This window comes from Uloborus diversus, chromosome 3 (genome assembly GCF_026930045.1).
Source record: "Uloborus diversus isolate 005 chromosome 3, Udiv.v.3.1, whole genome shotgun sequence".
Lineage (NCBI taxonomy): Eukaryota > Metazoa > Arthropoda > Arachnida > Araneae > Uloboridae > Uloborus > Uloborus diversus.
In genome coordinates, this window is record NC_072733.1 from 199,924,800 (window position 1) to 199,937,131 (window position 12,332).

Genomic DNA, 12,332 nt, shown 5'->3' on the forward strand with positions numbered 1-12,332 from the left:
CTGATTTTGGGGTAAAGGAATCTGAGTGGGGAGTCGAGGATTTAAAATGTCAAGAGTCGGAGTCTGTCATTTTTCCTTAAATTCCGCAACTCTGCCAGTGCTGCCGGACTCGGACTGATTTTGGAGTAAAGGAGTCGCAGTTGGAGGCTCTAAAATTCCCGGAGTTGGAGCCGGTCATTTTTTCTCCGACTCCGTAGACCTAACCTAATTTAAACCAAACGAAAGAGAACTGAGTTTCTTTTTTGGGATTTACGATAAAAAGAACTAGTAAAAAAATGACTAACTTCTCATTCCATTTGGATTTAGGAAAGTTAATTGTAGTGCTACACAATGGTCTGAGCAAAAATCGTTATTTTTTTTCTTTGCCTCCGTATCAATACAATCATTTGCATGACAGGTAAAAAGAAATTTCACAATCGGTTTGATGCTAACAAACTTAATTTTTAGATGTATAAAGTATTTGATACCGATGTGAATATCTTCCTTTAAAGATTTATACTGGTTACTTGTTTGTATTCTAGTTCTGTTTTCAGAGTGTTTTCTACTGCATTTGTTATCGTATTTATGAGCAATTCCTTGCAGTTTCTGCTGCGTGGGATACGCGTATAATGATGTCATTGTTAACTCGGATCTTTTAATAAAAACAAATCACCTTTGCTTAGGTATTTTTTAGTGTTCGCAAATTTATTTCATTTATAGCTTCACGGGGGGCATTCTCAACAAAAAAAAGTTGAAGCGACCAGATTACTTGAAGTAATTGTCTTGTAGACTGTTATAGTTGTTCTAAACCTGCTTACTTGCAGTCTGAAATTTTCTGTTTTGGCTCATATCAAATGTATGAAAATAGATGAGATAACTTTTTTATTAAATAACTTGAACCAAATTTTTATAATCGCTAAACAACCTTTAGTAAATTTTTACACCTATTTCCAATTGCTACTTTTGGTTTTACTTACCCCTCTTGCTCTTTTCCATGATTAAGAACTTCAATTGTAAAATGAAATTAATATTTTCGAGTCGTTAAGCAGAAAAGTAGATCTTAGACAAAATCAGAAGTTCGATACATTTTTTTTGAGTGATACAATTTGTTTAAAAATGCTAGTCATTTATGAGGACAGAAATGCCTAATTTTTCAGTGTTTCAAGATCATTTTTTAAAAGCCAAAAAAATTTTAAAATACTTCTAGTGGCTTAAATAACCGTATGTTCCTTATTAGTCTGAACAGTTTCAATTTTTTACTGTCCAAAAAAAAAAAATTAAAGTTTCATATGTTTTTTTTTTCTATTTTTTGTTTCCCTTTTACTAGTAAATTTGCATGGATTTCGACTTATGCTGTAAACAGTTACCGTTGATCAGTTTTCAGTAAACCTCAAACAAGTAGCTCGAGTACACTGTTAAAAAAATTTCCTGAAAATAACGGAAAAAATACCGGCAGCAAAGTTGCCGTAAATATTACGTTTCGTTAAATTATTTTCCGTTACTCAACAGAAGTTCCATACCTTATTTCTCCGTAGTTGTATTTTTCCGTTTATAAAGTTCCCGTGACTGAACGAAAATTCCTATTTCTTATTTTTTCAGTTCAATTTTAGATCTTTCTGTGTCTTAACAGAATTTACGTTCCTTATTTTTTCATTGTGATATTTTTTCCATTTCTCACTTTCCCATATTAACTGAAATTATAATCTTGATTTTCTATCTACACTGTTAAACAAATTTCTTAAAATAACGAAGAAGTTTCCCCTGCATTTCTCTTTTCTATTGAAAAACTCTTCGTTTGTCATTTTTCGGTTTTTGACTCTGCCAGTATTCAATTTTCTGTGAATGGTACGAATGGATATAATTCAACATTAGGTTATTCACAAAATAATGATGGGATTTCATTCACATTTATTAAAACAAAACCCTCTACAAGAATTTAAAATATTAAAAGTAAAAAAATTTTATTTTCAAAAAATATTTTCTTTAAAATGATATATAATACAGAAATACTTAATCATCCTAAAACTATTACTTTTTTTATTTGCATTTATACTCAGATTTTTTAAATTGACAGTTGGACAGAAAACTTACCTACCATACATCTCTCCGCCAACCATCCATGACGGACCAAAACTTTTTATATCAACTTCAGATGAATCAAATTAATCAAATAGTACCAGCAGAGAGAATGATGGAATTGAATATGACACCAATTATCCCTGCTGATGCTGTTCGGTATTCCCTTCGACACCCCCTCGTACATTGTCTAGGGTGGCATGGAAAAACATACATGAAAAATATATTTTTATTTGCAGAATAAGTCAAATAAAATACTATTAAAAACAAATTGACGTTATCATTATTTAATAATATACCTGATGGAGGGTACCGCATATCTATTGTGTTTAAAAACAGAATCACGGACATACACGTAAATTTTTGGTTGAGATGCTGCATTCCCCCATCCCCCCCCGGCGATATCCCAATTTTTCACTCTTTGGAATAGCAACAGGGCCATTCCACGGAAAACGGTAATTTTGTCCCGCACTTGACGCTTCATATATTTCATAGAAAATAATTATTTTAAAGGATGATGAACACAATTTTGTTGTTTAAGAAATCACAAATGCATGTGTGACTTCTTAAGCTAAAACTTTCTTCAAAAATTAGTTCTTTTTTTTATGAAATATAGGAACCGTCACGTGCGGAACAAAATAGAACGGGCATATACATATTTTTTTTTCAATGGTTTAAATAATTATTTCTAAACTAATAAGATATGTTTTCTTTGCGTTGGAGCCATAGCTTTCAAAATCTAAACTTGTTTCATCATTGCTGTATTAATAGAGCAAAAATATTAGCTTATGCATAAGCAAGTTACCAGAGGTTGACTTTGGATGTCCCGCACGTGACGCATGCAAATAAATTTCATTTTAAATAAGAAAATTGTTTAACAAAAATATAATTGTCTCAGGAAAATCTTTGTATCAAATGTAAAGATTAAAAAAAATGATTACCCTTGTTTCATTAAAATATTAAGAGATATGACCAAATTTTAATGAAATTTAAGCATATTTTTGTCCCGCACGTGACGGTGGAATGGCCCAACATAGATTTTTAGTACTTAATCATTATATTTAAGAATATCAATCAGTTTTACCTGAACTGTTTTTCCAAGAAACTTGCAATAATCTCAAATAAGTTGTTGGATAAGATCCTAGTAAATTAAACTAAGCAATTTATATTTATTATGAATGATTTCCCGAAACGAGAAATGAATATTTCTAGATTTCTAATTACTGTCAAGAAAACATATTGTAGCCAAAACTTTAGTTGTATTTCCAAAGATTAACAATCTACCTTTATTTAGAGATTTAAAATAGTTACTTTAGTATTCCAAACTGTCAAGCGAAAAAAAACAAAAAAACTTTATCTATCTTGCTCGCATACCACGGTAATCTCTGGTAGATACGAAATGTTGGCATTTTACGTTTTAAAGACTTTCAAGAATGCAATGCGTTAGAGCATTAAAAAATTATTTTATAATAATTCTATTTATTCTAAATAAATTATCATCGGAATTCTATCAAATGCATATTAACTGGGAAAATACATTTGTATATTAACATGTACAAAGATATTCAACAATAGTTACATGTGACCAACGGTGCTAAATGTATCTTAATTGCATCTGGATACAAGTAATCCAATAGCCTTTATTTTAAACTGATAACACGGGAGCCTAAAATTATTCTCACTGCTAGAACACACAGTATGACAAACGAGTATAATTGTTCAAAGTATTGAGCAAAATACACTACAAAAAATTCTGATATACTGACTCAGTAAAACCCACATCAAATCACCAGGGCGATCAAAACACATCTGCCTGTCTAAAAGTGGCGCAAACATTTTTCCAAACATACGAAGTCCAAAGGCGTAAAAACAATTTCGACATATAAGAGTATATTACTCTCCAGACATGAAATAGCAAACTAGTATCTATTTTGTCTGTGGCATATGAGTTGTTATTCTAAATATGCTTTTAATTAACAAAATCTAACAGTGCGATTAATAAGCACTATCGAAAAGTGATGTTTATCATAACTTGAAGGCTAATCAGAATACTAAGTACAGCACAGCGGCAACTCTAGAAAAGGAAAAATTCCGTTTTCTTTATTTCCTCTCGTGATATTCCCGTTGTTGTAAGGAAAAAATACGTTTTGAAGCATTACGGAAATATTCTGTTGAAATCAGTCAGAAAACTACCTGAATTTTCAGGTTTTTTTAACAGTGTACGTAAAAGTGTAGAGTAACACTTCTAAATGTAATAATGAATTTTTACTTAATTACATAGATAATTCAATAGTTTACAGTGTAAAAGTTTTAAAAGCATTTTATTTTTTTGAATGGTAAAGATGTATCGAATTTTAGGAATCAACTGTAATAGGGACAGAGCTGCCAACTGCTCGATGGGTTTTATTAAATTTACTAATTTTATTGCATTCAAAATGTTACAGTATTTTTATTCCGAATAGTTAAAACGTTTAAAATATTTGACTATTTTTCTTCTGAAGGTTATTAGTTAATTATATCAAACGTAAAACTGTACAGAATTGCTTCAAACTAATGAGGTGTAGTTTATTTAAGCAACTCTTCTACAAAAAACCTTTACAACAACAAAAAAAAAAAAAAAAATCAAACCATTATTCTTTTATTCCTACTTTACAAGGAGGAAGTACTTTAATTTGATGAATGTAATGCTTAAGGTCCTAGAAGGTAATACTCGGAGTAATTCTCATTTCTAGGTGAACCTTAAGAAGATAAGTAAAGATAGCTACAGGGTGGAGATAATCATAACGCATCTACAAGCATATTTCTCCCATTAAAAACGGAAATAAGTCTCAATGTCTAACATTTTTACGATTTGTATTTTGAAAGTGTAGCATGGTGAAAAATTGAGGGAAAATGCAGTTAAATCTTTGACGTATGTTTAGCAAGAAATAAGTTACTCCCTTGAGAGGGCTGTAAAATGCATTCTAACGGTCCTAATGAGATGAAGTTTCAACTAAGATCATTCAAATGATGCGTTTTAGAAGAACTTAACAAATTTTAGTTCAAAAACTCACCGATGAGAGCCACTGTGCAGAGAAAAGTTTTTAATGTGCTGTAAATGTTCGAGAATAAAAAAAAAAAAAAATCCACATGTAAACTACTATACATGGTCCCTATTCCGTTCAACAATGTTCTATAATGACCCCAATTACCGGTATGAGTCTGTTAAAATTTGAAGAACATGACTATCTTCAGAGCGATGATCCAACTAAGGCCCCTATAGTGGAGTTATAGGGGCTCCAGTTATAGGGGTTCTAGGTCCAATCGGTTACACCACGTGTCGTAGAAGGTAGGGAAACCACAGAGCAGGGGCATATCCAGGGGGCGATTTGGGGATATTACCTCCCCCCCCCCAAGCTCCCCCACAAACCTAGAATTTTCCCTTTATACCGTAGCTAAGGACTAAAATTTACCTGATATCCTCGAAATTCAATTATCTCCCTCCGCAAAAATACTTATTGACCCCGCCACTGCTTCGACTGAAAGAAATAGGAAGATGGTATTTATAGTGTAACTGTTGTAACTTAGTTTAAGTTCTACGGGATACAGTATTTTGAAATGATCACCGGTTACGCTTAAATAATAAAAACCACATGTTCGTTGCCTGCTGTTGATAGTTCATCTGTAATAATGCTATATTTTAAAGAATGAGTTGACAGTGTGTACTATATTTGACACTATATTGATCATTACTTCTTCGCTTTTGCTTTATTTCGCTCTTAGACAAATGTATTGCCTCCACTTTATGAAATTTAAATTTGCCTTACATTCTTTTAAGCACTTTAACGACCTACCAATACGTTGAGTCGGAATGCAACCCCCAATGGTAATTTGAGGAAGATGTCAATCTTGGGAACGAAATGAAAAAAAAAAAAAAAAAAAAAACTATGCTTGGCAGTTGATATAGCTTGACGTTTGAGAAATATTAAACAATGAACTTGTCGACATTAACTGTTGTATTTTTATCTGCGCAAATTTTTGAAGTTTTTAAATGTACTTTTCACATATCACATTGATTAAAATTGTAAGATATCAATACGATTTAAAAATGAATTTTATTCCGTGGACGCCACTTCATGTGATTACTGTTATTGTTATCAGTCAATGTTATCGTTCGGTTATGTATAAATAACATTAAAAAAAAAATCGTTTCTTTTAATCAAAACTTCGTTTAATGTTGTCTACCTAGGAAAATTATTTTCCTTAAATCAACGACAAACTACAAAAAAAAAAAAAAAAACCCTCCCCCTATCATTAAAAAAATATTTTTCAAAACCCGGTGAGAAAAGGCACCCCCCCCCCCCCAAATATCATTATGAAAACTATACGAACCATGATGGCATATTACAGAAAGGAAATGCGTTTTTAAGTCCCAGAAAATATGGAGGATTCTCAAAACCGTATTTTCATTGTTACTATGTTTTTTTTCGGTTTGCATTTATTTTATCACAAGAACACATGAGTTAAAATTTTAAGCAGAAATCAATATTCAACTTCTATCGTTTATCAAAATCAATCAGTTATTATTATCAAATCATTTTGTCCAAATGTGATCACATTAAGCGGCGTCTACTGCATTACTGAAAAAGTACCAAGAAACTAAGTTTTGCATGTAGTTTAAAGCAGCTGAACTGAGTATTTTCATCTCACATAATATTCAGATTTTTAGATTATTTTAAAATTTGTGATAATTGAGTTAAATATTGCTTGAAAATTAAAATACTTTTACTAATATTTGTGGTTGAAAGCACATAGTCTAACATTTTTTCCTGAAAATAACATAGATAATCAGCTAACTCTAGAAGGAGGATTCAAAAGATTCACTTTTGATTCCAAAAAACCCATTCATTTGAGAAAAAAATATTGGAACTTTTGCGTTAGGCAGGATGAAGACTGCTATTTTATTTTCAATTTTGAAAAATTTCCGCGTTAACGATTTCAAATAACCACGTAGTGCATGTTAAGCTTCAGAATCATATTGACAGTTAATGGAATTTGCTAAAAATTGCTGTTATACGAAAAAAGTCATTTTTTCTACCAATTGTTTTATCTGCCAATCAGTAAATCACGATATTTCTCCACTACTGAAAAATGCTGGAAAAAACTTCCACTTCAGATCAAAATCCAATTGAGACATTAAGGCCTCCTGCATACGAGGTTATTAGGGGAATCAATTTTTGGAAACAGCTGCCTGTCAAATAGTTGACATGCGTTTTCCGTCGTCTTCACACGAGACAACTTAGTTGAATCAACTTTCGAGCAGCTGCTCCACAACGTTGTAACAGTTGACTCACAACTGGGTTTACTCGTTTGTAGAGGAAATGCTTGGCAATGTTCTCTCCAGATGAGTGTAATCAACTAAAAGGTTGATTACACTCATCTGGATGAGGATGGTAGTGGCACATGAGCCTGGTTTGTGAAGGATGACAGGCGATTCCTTATTTTCTACCATCCTATTAACCGCCCGTTCCAAAGTTGAGTCAACTAAGTTGCTTCGTGTAAAGGAGGCTATTAACATGAAATTTTTTCAAATTTTAAAAAACTTCAGCATTTGTATAATGGTAAGAGTTGAACTATACCCCTTAATTTCGTTTTACCAGTCAAGAGGCTGATCCCAAAAGGGGTGTTTAACGTGGTGATTGATATCACATCGGTCTCACTATTGCAAATTTGGGGAAGAAAATACTTCCCCTCATTATTTCTGCTCTTTTTTTTCCTCATACGATAATATTTCCCTCTTTCCCTAAAAAGTACTGTTTGAAGTCAATATGAATCTGAAAGTACTTTAAGAAAAATTATAAATTCTGATGAGACTATTCGTTCTTGGAAAGACATTTTTTTGGTCTTTCCTAAGTGATTCATCTTCAAACACTTCAATTTATTACCGTAAAATTTTAGCGAGAAACTCTTGTTTGCGGCTGGAATTCAAAAAACTACATTTTTAATTCTCATTTATTTCATTGAAAGCACTATTAAAATGATAATTTTAGTAAATGAAAAGTTTTAAAATGTATCGTTAAATAACATTAAATTTGATAGCTTTTTGCATTGTTTTTGAACAATGTGTAGATTTATTTTCCTGCTAGTTAAATCACTTTGTGATCTTAAGATAGAAATTTGCTTCATGAAATTGTTATCGAGGTTAACGTCTTGTTATGAAATCCTGAAATGTCCTAAAGCTTAGAAGCAAAGATTAATGCATGGTATGAAACTGTTCTTATTCTGGCTATTGTTATTCTGTACTAAAAGGATTGTAGATTTCGTTAGATCTTAGATGGTGATGTTAAAATGTACTTGTCAAACGCCAAAAAAAAAAAAAAAAAAAAAAAAAAAACTTTGCAGCTTGAAAAAAAAATTACAAAAGAAAAAAAAAATAAAATGAAAGAAAAAAGATTAAAAAAAGAACCAAAAAAAAAAAAAATTGAAAAAAAAAAACCATAAAAAAACAAAAAAAACATCAAAAAAAAAAAATAAAAAAAATAAAGAAAAAAAGAAAAAAAAAAGCTAGCATGAAAGTGGCGCTTGACAAAAAAAAAAAAAAAAACACCTGTTTCGAATTGTTTTGGGTATGTTTGCTTAAAAATGCTTTTAAACCTGTAAAAAAGTGTTATAGATTCCAGTGCATGAACTAATGTATATTTTATTGTATGAAGTAATGTAGATTTTAGTGTATGAAGACAATTTATAAAACTTTAACTAGCAGGATCAGTACTTGGTAACAGGCAGAGCGTTGACAGTCAGCAATCAATTCTATTACACAGACCAATTATTGAAAACAATTATTCTGTAGCAAAAAAAGACAAATTATCGTTGATTTTTACTTTATAAATACTGTGATAATAGCAAGTAAATGTAAATTACGTGAATATATACATTATGTTACTATAGTATGTTTGTATTTATAAGGTATAAGAAAAAAGGCCTTAAGCCTTTACTTTTTGCTGTTATTACAAAATATAATACGTTAAACATTTTAAGAGCTGGAATTTGATATATTCCACATTTTCTAAATAAAACATAAGAGAGAAAAAAATGCATATTTTTTTAAGTTCAGAGAAACTTGTGAGGCACGAATGTGAGGAAAAGTCATTAAAAAAAAAGTGGATGAACTCTTGGGTTATAAAAGTGTTTAAAGGGAGGAGATTACTTGCATTTCTTCGACGAGAGCCTCTTTTATGGGAGATGTTTTCCAATAAATGAAAAATAAATGCGTAATGCTGCTATAAAAATTCACTCAAGAAATAATATAGAAAACTTTGTAGAAATGTACTGGAATCTATCAGAAAGTAGTCTTTTGTTTAGAGTAAGACTAGAGATTGTCCATCTTAACACTTAGAGAACATGAAACTGCCCAAAATCCTTGGACAAAACGTCAGCATCGCATATGAGTTTCTCGAATATGATGCTTTGCAGTCAATGCAACTTGGCAATGTTTGCAGAATATGTATGTGTGCCCTTTATTTCCTCTTCAGTTCACCTTTATTTGACTTACAGAGAACGTATTAAAGCAAAGTTTGATTTAAAAAGCATGCAACACATGACCGGAAAATGAGCGTAATCTTGGAAAGCTAATTCAACAATTACTCAACTGAAACAAAGATTTCTTTCCAAAGAAACTGGAATAGGTTTCAAGTTGCGCTCATTAGAACGGGGTGTTTCAAGTTGCCCTAAGAGATGATCTACTTAGCATCAAATTTTGCGAAAATATGCTCCTGCACTCATATTTAAAGCTCTCCTCCCATCAAACTTGTCATCCTCACTGCTTTTTCTGAAGAACATTTTGTAACTTTAAAAGAAAAAAAAATAATGAAAAATACACGATACTTCAAGTGTTATTTCATTGGAAGATTTTAAGCAATGACAACAAAACTAAGTTCGTCAAGAAAATGTTTTAAAAGATCAATTGTACTCCATTTGTATCATCCGATGAAAATTTATTCGTCAAATGGATACAAACAAGCAACGTAGTGATCTTACGACTGTTTGAGAAGCTGTTGAAAGGACTTATTTTATAAATGCTTCTCTATGACAGCTTATTTGATTTTCCAAAAAACTCAACGTGAAAGAAAAAAATTCAGACCAAGAAAACAAAACGAAATTTGTGAAGCAAAAACGTTAAAAGATAAATTGCATCCTGCTTCTTGCATCATCCGACGAAAAATTGTTTCGTCAAATTGATGCAAATAATATTTTAAGAATTTATGGAGAAGCCAGTGAAATGCCTTATTTGACGATATTTCTTTCTCTACCTTGTTCACATTTTCCAAAGAAGCCGCTGCATGAAGAATTCTGGTCTGTAGCAAATGGTTCTTGGACTCCATATTGATGAAAATGCCAAAAAAACCTCTCTTTTTTTCAACGAACTATCGGAGCAGTGAATGATCCGACTGTCTATTGCTGGTACAAACTGAGGCGGTGGTTTTTGAACTTTAATTTAGGATTTGAAATTTCTTTAATGCAAATAGTTTTCAAGCAATTATTTTGTGCATGTTACTGTGTTATTTTTCTGTGTATAGGGTAGACACACCAGTGAATGAACACTTAAGCGAAATTTAATTTTCAAAAATTCATAGTATGTTTAAATATTGTAGTATTTGCCACATAACGGTAAAACACTTATGATTTTTTTTAAATCAGGAACTTTTGTGGTTCTGCGTCGGGATTTTTGAGAGAGTTGAAATGAAAAAAAGTGCTCGGACCCAGTGATATGAACATCCCAACCAGCGCACAAGCATTGTATTTTCTAGACATTTTCTTTCTGGAAATGTGTAAGAAGTGACCACTGCCACTGAAAAATGTTTTAAAACCTTATTTTGCCAAACAATTATGAGGAACTCATTCACTGGGTAGTGTTCATCACTGGTCGGGTCTAACCCGAATACATTTTATTTAAACGACATTAACACTAGAAAGAACGAAGGAACAATTTTGATTAGTTTCAGTTCAGTTACTTCTGTAATTTTAAGAGTAAAATAACTAAAATTTTATTACTTGACTATCTCTGAACTTGGAAATTGATTTCTCTTTTATGCTGGCTGTTTTTTTAGTCATCATATTATAAATCATTAATTTCAATATATCAAATCATTAATTTCAATATATCAAATCATCAATTTCATATCATAAGTCATCAATTTCATATCATAAGTCATCAATTTCATATCATAAGTCATCAATTTCATATCATAAGTCATCAATTTCATATCATAAGTCATCAATTTCATATCATTAGTCATCAATTTCATATCATTAGTCATCAATTTCATATCATAAGTCATCAATTTCATATCATAAGTCATCAATATTAAATCATCAATTTCATATCATAAATCATTAATTTCATCATATCATAAATCAATTTCATATCATAAATCATTAATTTCATCATATCATAAATCAATTTCATATCATAAATCATTAATTTCATATCATAAATCAATTTCATATCATAAATCATCAATTTCATATCATAAATCATTAATTTCATCAAATTTATAAATAATTTCATCATATTATAAATCATTAATTTCATCATTATAAATAATTTCATCATATCATAAATAATTTCATCATATTATAAATAGTTTCAGCATATTATAATTTCATCATATCATAAATCATTAATTTCATATTATAAATAATTTCATATCATAAATCATTAATTTCATATATAATTTCATCATATCATAAATAATTAATTTCATCATATTATAAATAATTTCATCTATCATAAATCATTAATTTCATCATATTATAAATAATTTCATATCATAAATCATTAATTTCATCATATTATAAATGATTTCATCATATTATAAATGATTTCATCATATTATAAATAATTTCATCATATTATAAATGATTTCATATTATAAATGATTTCATCATATCGCAAATAATTTCATATTATAAATAATTTCATCATATCATAAATCATTAGTTTCATCATATTATAAATTTCATCATATCATAAATCATTAATTTCATCATTTTATAAATAATTTCATCATACCATAAATCATTGATTTCATCATTTTATAAATAATTTCATCATATCATAAATCATTAATTTCATCATATCATAAAGCATTAATTTCAACATTTTATAAATAATTTCATCATATCATAAATCAATTATTTCATCATATCATAAATCAATTATTTCATCATATCATAAATCATTAATTTCATCATATTATAAATCATTAATTTCATCACATTATAAATTAATTCCTAGA